Source organism: Vombatus ursinus, unplaced genomic scaffold, assembly GCF_900497805.2.
Source record: "Vombatus ursinus unplaced genomic scaffold, bare-nosed wombat genome assembly UNPS02011767.1, whole genome shotgun sequence".
Taxonomy (NCBI): domain Eukaryota; kingdom Metazoa; phylum Chordata; class Mammalia; order Diprotodontia; family Vombatidae; genus Vombatus; species Vombatus ursinus.
Genome location: NW_020951545.1, coordinates 1,140,996 through 1,151,242, shown reverse-complemented (window position 1 = coordinate 1,151,242; position 10,247 = coordinate 1,140,996). Strand labels below are relative to the sequence as shown.

General features: G+C 40.8%; 1 pseudogene; it reads left to right on the top strand.

Annotated features, from left to right (window-relative positions):
* The first annotated feature begins 475 nt into the window (after positions 1-475).
* On the top strand, positions 476-1,488 carry LOC114039296 (annotated as a pseudogene).
* Positions 1,489-10,247: the final 8,759 nt, after the last annotated feature.

The window sequence follows — 10,247 nt, the reverse complement described above, 5'->3', positions numbered from 1 at the left end:
TTCCTGCTATCTGTTGCTGTTTAGATGTGAGGGCATTAAACTCAATAACCATTTATTAAGCACCTACTATGTGCCAGGGATTATACCAGGTGCTGGGAATACAAAGACAAAACCAAACCAAGCTGTGTCATCAAGGATGTCATATTCTATGGGGCAGATAAGCCCTATCCTTCTATATCTTTGAAACCAGGCCTAATTGAGAAAACTGAAGTCAAGTTGTTAAGGCCAAGGTCACACACCTGACATTCCCCAATTGGGAAAACAACAAGGAGGATCAATTTCATTGGCATCTTATTTGGTGGGGGAAAGTCCCTTTGCCCCTTTTTCTGGTGGCTCAGAAGCAATTTCTCTAAAGGCCACTCATTTAATACAGTATCTATCCTCCCAGGTGCCCCCCCCCCCATTCCTCCCAACATAGACAATAGAAAACTTCAAGAGATCCAGACCTTTATCAAGCTCTACCAGCAGGACCAAGATGGGTGATAAAATCTCACCTGTTCCACATGAAACTAAATCAGAAGAAAGAATCAAGGAAGAAAAAGCTGGAAGTAGAGGAACCTCTAAGGCCAGAAAAGAGTGAAGAAAGGGATGGAGAAATCGATAATGAAGGAGTCATTGAATGAGACTTGGATTTCCCTCAAGAAATGGGGGGTGAAACTTTAGAGATAATAGGTAAGATGTTGGATCAGGCTAATGAAAAGAAGATGGTGGCCAGTGATGCCCTAAATAGTGGTGAGCTTCAGAAAGCCATTGCATACTCACAGAAGCCATCAGACTAAATCCTCATTTGGCCATTTTATATGCCAAGAGAACCAGTATGTTTATGAAACTGCAAAAGCCCAATGCCGCTAGTAGATTGTGACAGAGCAATTGAAATAAACCCCAACTCTGCTCAGCCTTACAAGTGTAGAGGGAAAGACTCCTTGGCCACTGGGAGATGTTGGCCCAGGAGTATGGAGTATGAGTGTGAGTAAGGAGTATGGCCTTGCCACAGCTAATAAACTGGACTATGAAGAAGATGCCAGTGCTATGCTGAACGAAATATATATAACCAAGGGCCCAGAAGATTGATGAACATCAGTGAAAATATGAAAGAAAATGTGAGGAGGGAGGGATCCAAAAAAGGACTGAAAGGGTGAAGAAGGACCAGGAGAAACATGAGTAGCCCAAAGGGAGAAAGAAGCCCAGAGAAGTGGGTGAGTTCAGTTTGACTCTTCTCTTGGTTTTTCAGGAGGCATGGTTGGGAACTTAAGAGGCATGCCTGGCATGAGTGGGGCCATGCCTGGGATGGCAGGAATATCAGGGTTCAATGAAATTCTTAGTGACCCAGAAATGCTTTCAGCCTTTTAGGATCCAGAAAGTTCCAAGTAATGTTCCAGAATGTGGTGAAGAATCCCACGTGTCCCAATATCAGAGCAACCCAAAGCTTATGAATTTCATCAACAAATTGTCTGCAAATTTGGAGGTCAAGCACAAATGCCCTTTTAACAAATAAAGCCTTTACTGAGGAAAATAAAAGAAAAGGAAAGGAAAGAAAGAAAGAAAAGAAGAAAAAGAAAGAAAAAAGAAAGGAAGGAAGAAACAAACAAACCAGCCCTAAAGAACAAGTCAGCTGAATTTCTTTTGTACCCTTTTTTGTGTTCCCTTATGGACAGTCTGTTGTGTTATCTGATATTTAAACTGGTAGCATATAAGCAATATCTAGAATAATTTTTAAAAAATAGAAAAGCAGATGGACAAATAATGATGATTTGTCCTTATCCAAGCTCAAGGCCAGCTGCCTTAATGCACTCCAACAGTCAGGCCTGGACATCTCTTCCTCTGTTTTCCATGGGGTCTGCACTCTCTGGGCTGAGTTTGGTAATGTTTCACTTCGCTATTTTGAGACATGAAGTCACAGTTGGCTTCGATGGTACAGATTCTAAGAAGCTCTTGCAGTTTTAAACAACTCAATGTCCCACAGCTCTCTTCTAGCAAAATGTTCTTTTTAAGAGGTTGGGCATGTGTGTTTGGCCGTGCTTGTAGGGGAGACTTTGTGGACTAGATGACAAAGAAGTAATAGCTCTCTTGTAAGAAGATACTTGTAAGAAGACACTTAAATTTGGGGAAATGCTTTATTGGCAGTAAATTCTGCCTGTCTCCCCCACCATCACTCTACCCCCCCACCCCCATGTACTCCTGAGTGCATGTATTTTTATGGAACACTATAGATCAAACACTGAGCTGTCATACTGGCCTCTACAGAAGTATGCTCTTCCTCCTCCTCCTCCTCACTCTGCTCTACCCTCTCCTTCTCTTCCTCCCTCTTCCCCTCCTCCCTTCCGTCCCTCCTCCCTCTTCTTTCTTTCTCTCTCTCCTCCCCCTCTTCTCCCTCCTCCTCCCCTTTCTCACAAGTGCTGTGCAAGCTGGAAACAGTCAAAGCCGTGTTTAAGCCATGACCGCCATCTAGTCAGATTTTCCATTGTGGAAGTCAGTGATAGTACAGCAATTAAGCAAAGTGACAGAGAAGTTGAGTTATTTGAGTCTTCTATCCATAAATCTTTATGGGAAAAGAGAAACTTTTAAACTTGCACCAGGCCTTGCTTTAATTATTTTCTTTCAGGATATGAAAGGCCAATGGGAGCAACCCTTGGGGACATAGTCTGCTATTTTGGTTCTAACCTTCCATTTCATCAGCTCTACCCCTTCCCCCACCTCCGCCCCCACCTCAGTGATTTTAGCTAGTGACTGTTTTTGCCTGAAAATTAAATGGGCATCTTTGTGCTTTATTCTGACTTTAGAAATGTATGTCAAAGGAAAGCTATAACCTGAGATTCCCAGAATCTCAGCATGAGAAGAGAAAGAATAACATTTGGTAAGGGCTCTGGCCATTGCCATAAATTTGAGTTTTATACCTTAAGCAAAGGGCTCCTCCACCCCCAGAAATATTATGTTTATAGTTGGAAGTTACAAGGAGATAAATTTCAACTCAAAGTATAACACAATTTCCTAATAATCAGAGTTGTTTAAAAATGGAATAGAAGAAGCTTTGGTGTAATAGAGAGTTTGTCAGGAAGACTTGGGTTCAAATTTTGCCTCTGACATACACAGTCAGTATGGCTCTGGACAAGTCATTTAATTTCCCAGTGTACTGGTAACTCTCTGAGATTATAAGTTTCAGAAAAGTTGCCTGCATGTATTGGTAGAATGAGTTCCCTTGCCTAGGAGTTCCCTAAACCACAAGTTCAATTTCCATCTCATATAAAAATTGAATGGATGGTTTAAGAGTGCCAATTTAGTGCATTTACTCAGATTATGTGCTATGCCTATATAAAAGGGTCCAGTGCAAATGAGTTTTTGAGGAAGGAGCCCTAGAGACAGATATTGTATCTACAATGGCCTTCCTTCCCATATATTGTAGTTATCTTTTTTTTTGTCCTTTCTCCCCTTAAATCATAAGCTCCATAAGGATAGGGACAACGTCTTGCTCAAACAATGTATCTCCATCCATACAGTGCCTTGCACGCAGTAGTCATTTAACAAACATTTGTTGAATTAAGTTGAATTCCCACTCACCAAGTATAGATGACCATTTCTTTCATACTTCAGAGAGCATGAGTCAAATGACTTCTACTCTCTCTTCTAACCCTCAGATTCCATTATTTAAGTCTGTTCTACTTACTATCCATGTGGACAGAGAGAAAGACTACAGATGACAGATTTAGTAAGGTTTTGTCTTGTGCTCTTGATGGGCAGGAGGTGGGGGGTGGTAGAGAGGTGCTGGGGGAGGAGGAGGAGGGAAAGGTAGAAAAGGAGGCAAAAGCTGAATGGCTATACCCAGCACTGGGAAAACAGTTTGAATGGAGAGATAACTCTTTTATCTTTCTACAGGGAGAAAGAGCTAGGCACAAAATATCAAGCAAGAGGCTTGATGGAGTTTTTTGGTAAAAGGTGGATTTATTTAGAGTAAACTGAATAGTGAGAGAATCTTATCATAATGGGGAGAGAGAGACAGAGAGAGACAGAGAGAGAGAGAGAGGTACACATATAGGAAAAGACAGAGAGAAAGATAAATATAAGGAAAGAAAGAGAAAAGGAGAGAAGAAAGAAGTGTTCATATAGGGGAGAGAGAGATAGAGAGAAAGAGAAAAAAGAAAGAGGTGCACATATGGGGGAGAGAAGAAGAGAGGAGAGGAGGAGAGGAGAGGAGAAGAGGAGAGGAGAGAGAGAGAGAGAGAGAGCTGGCTTTGAAGTCCCAAGGTTGTCTTGCCTTTTCTCTTGAACATCTCAGTACTCTAAGCAAAATTATATGTTGAAGAAAAGGTGCTGAAATGCATTGATAGAGTTTCGTTATCTCCTTTCCCCTACACTAAGGATCTGATCTTTAACAAAAAACCTAAACTCAGTCCATCTTGCCCAATAAAGAATCATTCAATAATTGAAATGTCCAATACTCTGGCAGTCATTTCAAATGAATCCCTATAGTGCCTCATTAGATATGCCTTAGTCCCCAGGGTACAAAAGTGTTAACTCTTACTATAATCTATATTATGCCAGCCACTTAGCATGTGTGGTCTTTATTCTTAGGTGACATGATCAGACTGATGGTATGTATGGCTGTGGGTGTGGAAGATCACAGAATCATAGATTTAGGAATTCCCCTGCTCCAACCTCAGTTTTGCATAGGAGGAAACTGAGAAGCAGAGTGGGGGAATGACTTGCCCCAAGGTTACAGAGAATATGTAGCCCAGTTAGAATTCAGACCTGGGTCCCGTGAATCAAAATCCACATAGTTTCCACTATGTCATGCTGCCTTCTCAATGAGTCATTTTATAACAGGGTCTTATTAAATTAGTACATCACACATCTACACTCTGCTGCTGTTTTCACCGTCACTTGGCCAGTGATTTACCCTTTATAGAATCCCTACAGATTGTTTCATTATGTTCATGAGCTCACTGCCTACTACATAAACAGCACAATGTAGTATATGACTGTCAGAAACCCAGCTGTCTTTCCTCTCTCCAATTAAAGTCAAAATGACACCATCAGCAATTTTTCCACCTCTGTGGCTGAACTCAACTCCCTCCACTCAGGCAGATTCTCTCTCACTCTCCATGTTTTTTCCCATCTGTAATGCTACTTATCTCTTTCCCGAGGGTGATGAGTTCATGAGTAAGTAATGGAGTGCTGTTATTTTTAAAAAAGCAAACATGACACTGGGATGAATAAACAGAAGAAGAGCCTGAGGAAGCCAGGACCTCATCCTGTTGCTCTTTCCTCAGAGCTTCTCAGGCTTATCAAGTAATGGGCCCCGTTTGGGACTGCTGTAGGGAATCTGGAGACAGTCATGGGGGAGGGCAGCCCATATGTGTGGCGGGTTGGAAAACAGGGTCAGAGTTAAAGGAATTCAGACGCTTTAACCTTCTGAAGAGAAGGCGAATGGGTAAGTGATGGTGACAGCCCTCCTTCCCACTAGAGTTCTTTCGGAAACTTCTGTGGGTCTAGAGTAATTTATTTTAATCTAACATTAAGTTGCAGTTCTATTTTTAGAATGTATAGGTACATCTCCCTTTGCTGTTCAATGGGGGGGGGGGAGATATTCCTGTTACTTCTTCACTCCCCCCTGCCTTGCATTTCACAGGGTCCCAAGAAAGGAGTTGAAGTGACTGCTTTCGTTCTCACTTTTATTTTTGTTACCATTTGTTTCCTGAGTCATTTCATAGCAGTGAGGGTCCAGAGAATTACAATGGAGAGGTGCATGATGGGCGGGAGCAGAATACAGTGCACCACAAATCAAGGATTATACGGGAGAAGAGGTGTCAAGCATGACGTCAAAGGAATGTATGAACGAGGAAGAAAACAGGCTGGTCTTGTGGCCAGACCAAGAAATGACCAATAGATAGAGTGGTCAAGTAGACAGAAAGCATCCCACCTCAGATACTTACTAGTTGCATATCTTAGACAAGTCACTTAACTTTTCTGGGCCTCAATTTCCTTATGTGTTATATGAGGGGGTTGGATTTAAGAGCTCCCGAGGTCCTTTTCCAATTCAAAATCTGTAATTTTATGGATAGCCTGTGGGCTCCACTGGTAGCACTGTGATGTTAAGAGAAATTGAGGAAGGCCCTTAGCATATTGGGTAGAATTCCTGTGGTGAACTTTTGGGAGAACATGGATAAGAGTACCTGAGAATGGGCAGACATTCGTCAATGGGTTGTTCTCTGAATGACTGGATGGAATACCCACAGCAATGATATCAATAAATCCATCTGGATATTTGAGCAGGAAACATGCCTTCAGCTTGTACCTTAAGTTTAAGCGTCAGAAGTTAATGGCCACAATGAGATTCTAAGGCCAGGGACACTTTGGCCAGCATCATATGTATAGGATATAGTTTTACTTCTTTCTTTCTGAGATCTAGTTGATATGCCCTCCAAGAGATAGGAAGGGAACAGACATTTAATAAGCACCTGCTATGTACCAGGTACTCTGTTAAGCATTTTATAAATATTATCTCATTTGCTCTTTACAACAACCCTGATCTCCATTTTACAGTTAAAGAAACTGAGGCAATTAGAAGTTAAGTGACTTGCCTAGGGTCACACAACTTTTAAGCGTCCAAGGTAAGATTTGAACTCGTCTTCTGGACTCCAAGTTCAGCACTCTATTCACTATACCACCTAGCTGCAGAATCAAATGTAGTACATGTATTTTGTATGTCCTTATATATGGGCATGGGGCAGCTAGGTGGAATAGTGGATAGAGAACCGGGCCTAGAGTCAGAAAGACTTGAGTTCAAATCAGGCTTCAGATACTTACTAGCTGTGTGAGCCTGGGCAAATCACTTAACTCTGTTTGCCTCAGTTTCCTCATCTATAAAATGGGCTAGAGAAGTAAATGGCAAACCACTCCAGCATCTTTGTCAAGAAAACCCCAAATTGGGTCACAAAGAGTTGGACATGACTGAAACAACTCAACAACAATGACAACAACAAAAACAACAGTAATAGATGAGCATGTCATTTCCCCAGATAGAATGTAAACTCCTAGAGGGGCAGTCTGTTTCACTTTTGTCTTTGTATCCTCAACACCTAGAACAGTGCCTGTCATTCAATCAATAAACATTTATTAAGCAACTACTATTTGCTAGTTACTGAGCTAAACACTGGGGATACAAAAAGAGGCAAAAGATAGTCTCTGCTCTGAAGGAGCTTATAATCTAATAGGAGAGACAACATGCAAACAGGTGTCACATAATAAATGCTTCATAAATGATTCTTTGATTCATTCATTATTGCAGCACTCAATCCAATAAGTTCTGAGCATCTTGCATACCTCTCAGTATTTGACATTCCCACAATTCCTTCTACTTCCTCCCTGAATACTGTTACTCTTCATGGCGCCCTTGAAAGAGTTACATACACACTCAAGAAAATGGTGTTTCCCAACTGGAAGCGATCACTGCCTCCTCTGAATACATATGGCACTTCATTCTCGTACATTGTTTTCAGATTCTCATTTATAGTTACTTGTGTGCCTGTCTGATGTTTTTCATTACACTGTAAGTTATCTGAAGGCAGAGACTTTCTTATTTCTCTTTATCTCCTCCCCCACCTCCCGTAGAACCTAGTACAGGGTCTTTAACACAGTAGGCCTCAATAAATGTAATTTATTGTTGAAATGAGCTAAATTTTTCCTTTTCAGTCTTTCTCAATGTTGTGCTCTGGAAACCAAAAGTTGGCAAACACAAGCCTTTATCCCTGGGGTCTGAGAATGAATATTAAGCAACATTTGGTAAACAAATGGAGGAATTATGCAGCTTTACAGAACAATATTTTATTTTCTCTAAAATTCTAATATGAAGACTGAAGTCTGGGGCTTGCACAATTTTTAAATTAAACAGAGTCTATTAGCAGGATGTACTTTATTATCTTGCTTGGGTCTTGGTATAGCTCAGATCAGGGTTTATATGCTGTGTTTTCTGGTATGGATATAATCCTGAACCATTGGTGAACAGGGCAACTTTGCTTTCCCTTCCCCTCTTAGATGTTTTCTTGAATGCCATGAGGGCTCAGGTTCCTGTCACTGTTAGTATCTCTGTTCTAAAGCTGCCATCGATGAACGATGAGGGGACAGCAGTAAGAATTGCCAGGAGGAAGCAAAAGCAAAGAAGGGAGGTAGGCTTGGCTTGTGTCCAAAACCAATCAACCAGTATGTCAGACTATGTTATTGTAAATGCCATTAAAACATCTCTTTTGTAAATGGAATTGATAGCTTCGTACATATAGCACAACACTAAATTTGTGGTCAATTAAATTGTGCAACACTTGCAAATCTGCATTGGCAGAGGGAGAATTTTCATCATTGATGAAGGAATTCCCCCCATCACTGAAATCACAATGAAAACAAAGACCAAACTCATGCCTGAGATAGAATTCTTTACAAGCTTCATTAATTGTCAATCATATCTTCTCTGTATTTCAGATATCACAACTGATAATTGTAGCTGTTTTCAAGAATGTCCCATTTTGTACCTCTTAATGTAATAATAGTGACAATAATATATAATGTATAATAATAATAATAGTAATAATGTAGTAACGTTGAGATTTGTAAAGTGCTTTCCATGTTAACCCATTTCTTCCAACCCAGAGAGGTAAGTGCTGTTATTGCCCTTATTTTACAGATGGGGGAACTGAGGCAGAGAGAGGTGAAATAGTTTGTACTTGGTCAGACAGCTAGGAAGTGTTTGTGTCTTCCTGACTCTAACTCGAGAACTCTAAGCAAATCCAGTTCTTGGTCTAGTGTGTGCCCAACCTCTATGTGCCATTAGAATTCCCTATGTTCCTATGGTTTCTATAGTGAGATACAAAGAAAGGTAAAAGACTGTCTCTGCCCTCAAGAAGCTTACAGGTTAATGTGGAGACAGCATGTAAACAGCTATATGCCAACAAGCTATATACAGAATAAATTAGAAATAAACAACAGAGGGAAGGCACTAGAATTAAGGGCTATTGGAGGAAGATCCTGATAGGAGCTGGGACTTGAAGCCAGAGAAACTGATTTCAGATGTGAAGGTGAAGATGAAGGGAGAGGAGTGAAGATGAAGGAGAGAATCCAAGGTATTATGAAGATGTTGGTGAAAATGTCCAGAGCTGGGAGGTCGTCTCTTTTCTAAGGAGGAGCAAGAGGACCAGATTTAGTGCATCACAGAGGACATGGAGGGGAGTAAGGTGTAACAGTACTGGAAAAGTATGTGTGGTTGCAGGGTAAGGAAGTTAGAAGGGTTTTAAATGTCAGAGGATTTGAAATTTGATCCTGGAGGTGATAGGGAGCCACTGGAGTTTATGGAGCAGGGGCAGAGGTAACTTGGTGAATGGACAAGAAAAGAACCCTTTTTCATCCCCATCCCTTATTTCTAAGGGTGGCAAACAATAAGAGTGTTGGAGATATTAGTGGGCTGCAACCTCAGCAGGAACCAATAGTAAGAGGGAAGCCACAAATACAATCTTGGGCTCAACTGAGATATTACAAGTGTAATAATAGCAATGATAGTCTTATTCCCTTCTGCTTATATTAAATCACTTCTGGGGTACTGGGGTCAGGCCCACATCCAGAGGAAGATGACAATGATGGAAGAGATGTTGCATCATGTGAAAGAGGGATTGGAATTATTCTGATACTGGAATTATTCTACTTAACCCCTGAAGTTAGAAGTAAAGATAAATGGATGGAAATAACAGTGAACACATTTTAGTTCAATATGAAAAAAGAGTTTCCCAATATAGAGAGCTGTCCAGAAATGGAATAGTATGCCTTTGGAGGCAGTGAGTATTCTATTCCTGGAAGTCACAGATTTAGATTTGAAATAATAACAACAATTGGGGCAGCTAGGTGGCACAGTGGCCTGAAGTCAGGGAGACTCATCTTCCTGAGTTAAAATCTGACCTCAGACACTTACAAGCTGTGTGACCCTGGACAAGTCACTTAACCCTGTTTGCCTCAGTTTCTTCATCTATAAAATGAGCTGGAGAAGGAAATGGCAAACCACTCCAGTATCTTTGCCAAGAAAACCCCAAATGGGGTTACAAAATGTCAAACACGACTGAAAATGACTTTTGTTGTTGTTGTTCAGTCCTTTTAGTCATTTCTGAAAATGACTGAACAGTAACAAATAATAATAATAGCTAACATTTATATAATGCCTATTGTGTGCCAGGCATTGTACTAAGTGCTTTATTATTATTATTTCATTTGATCCTCAC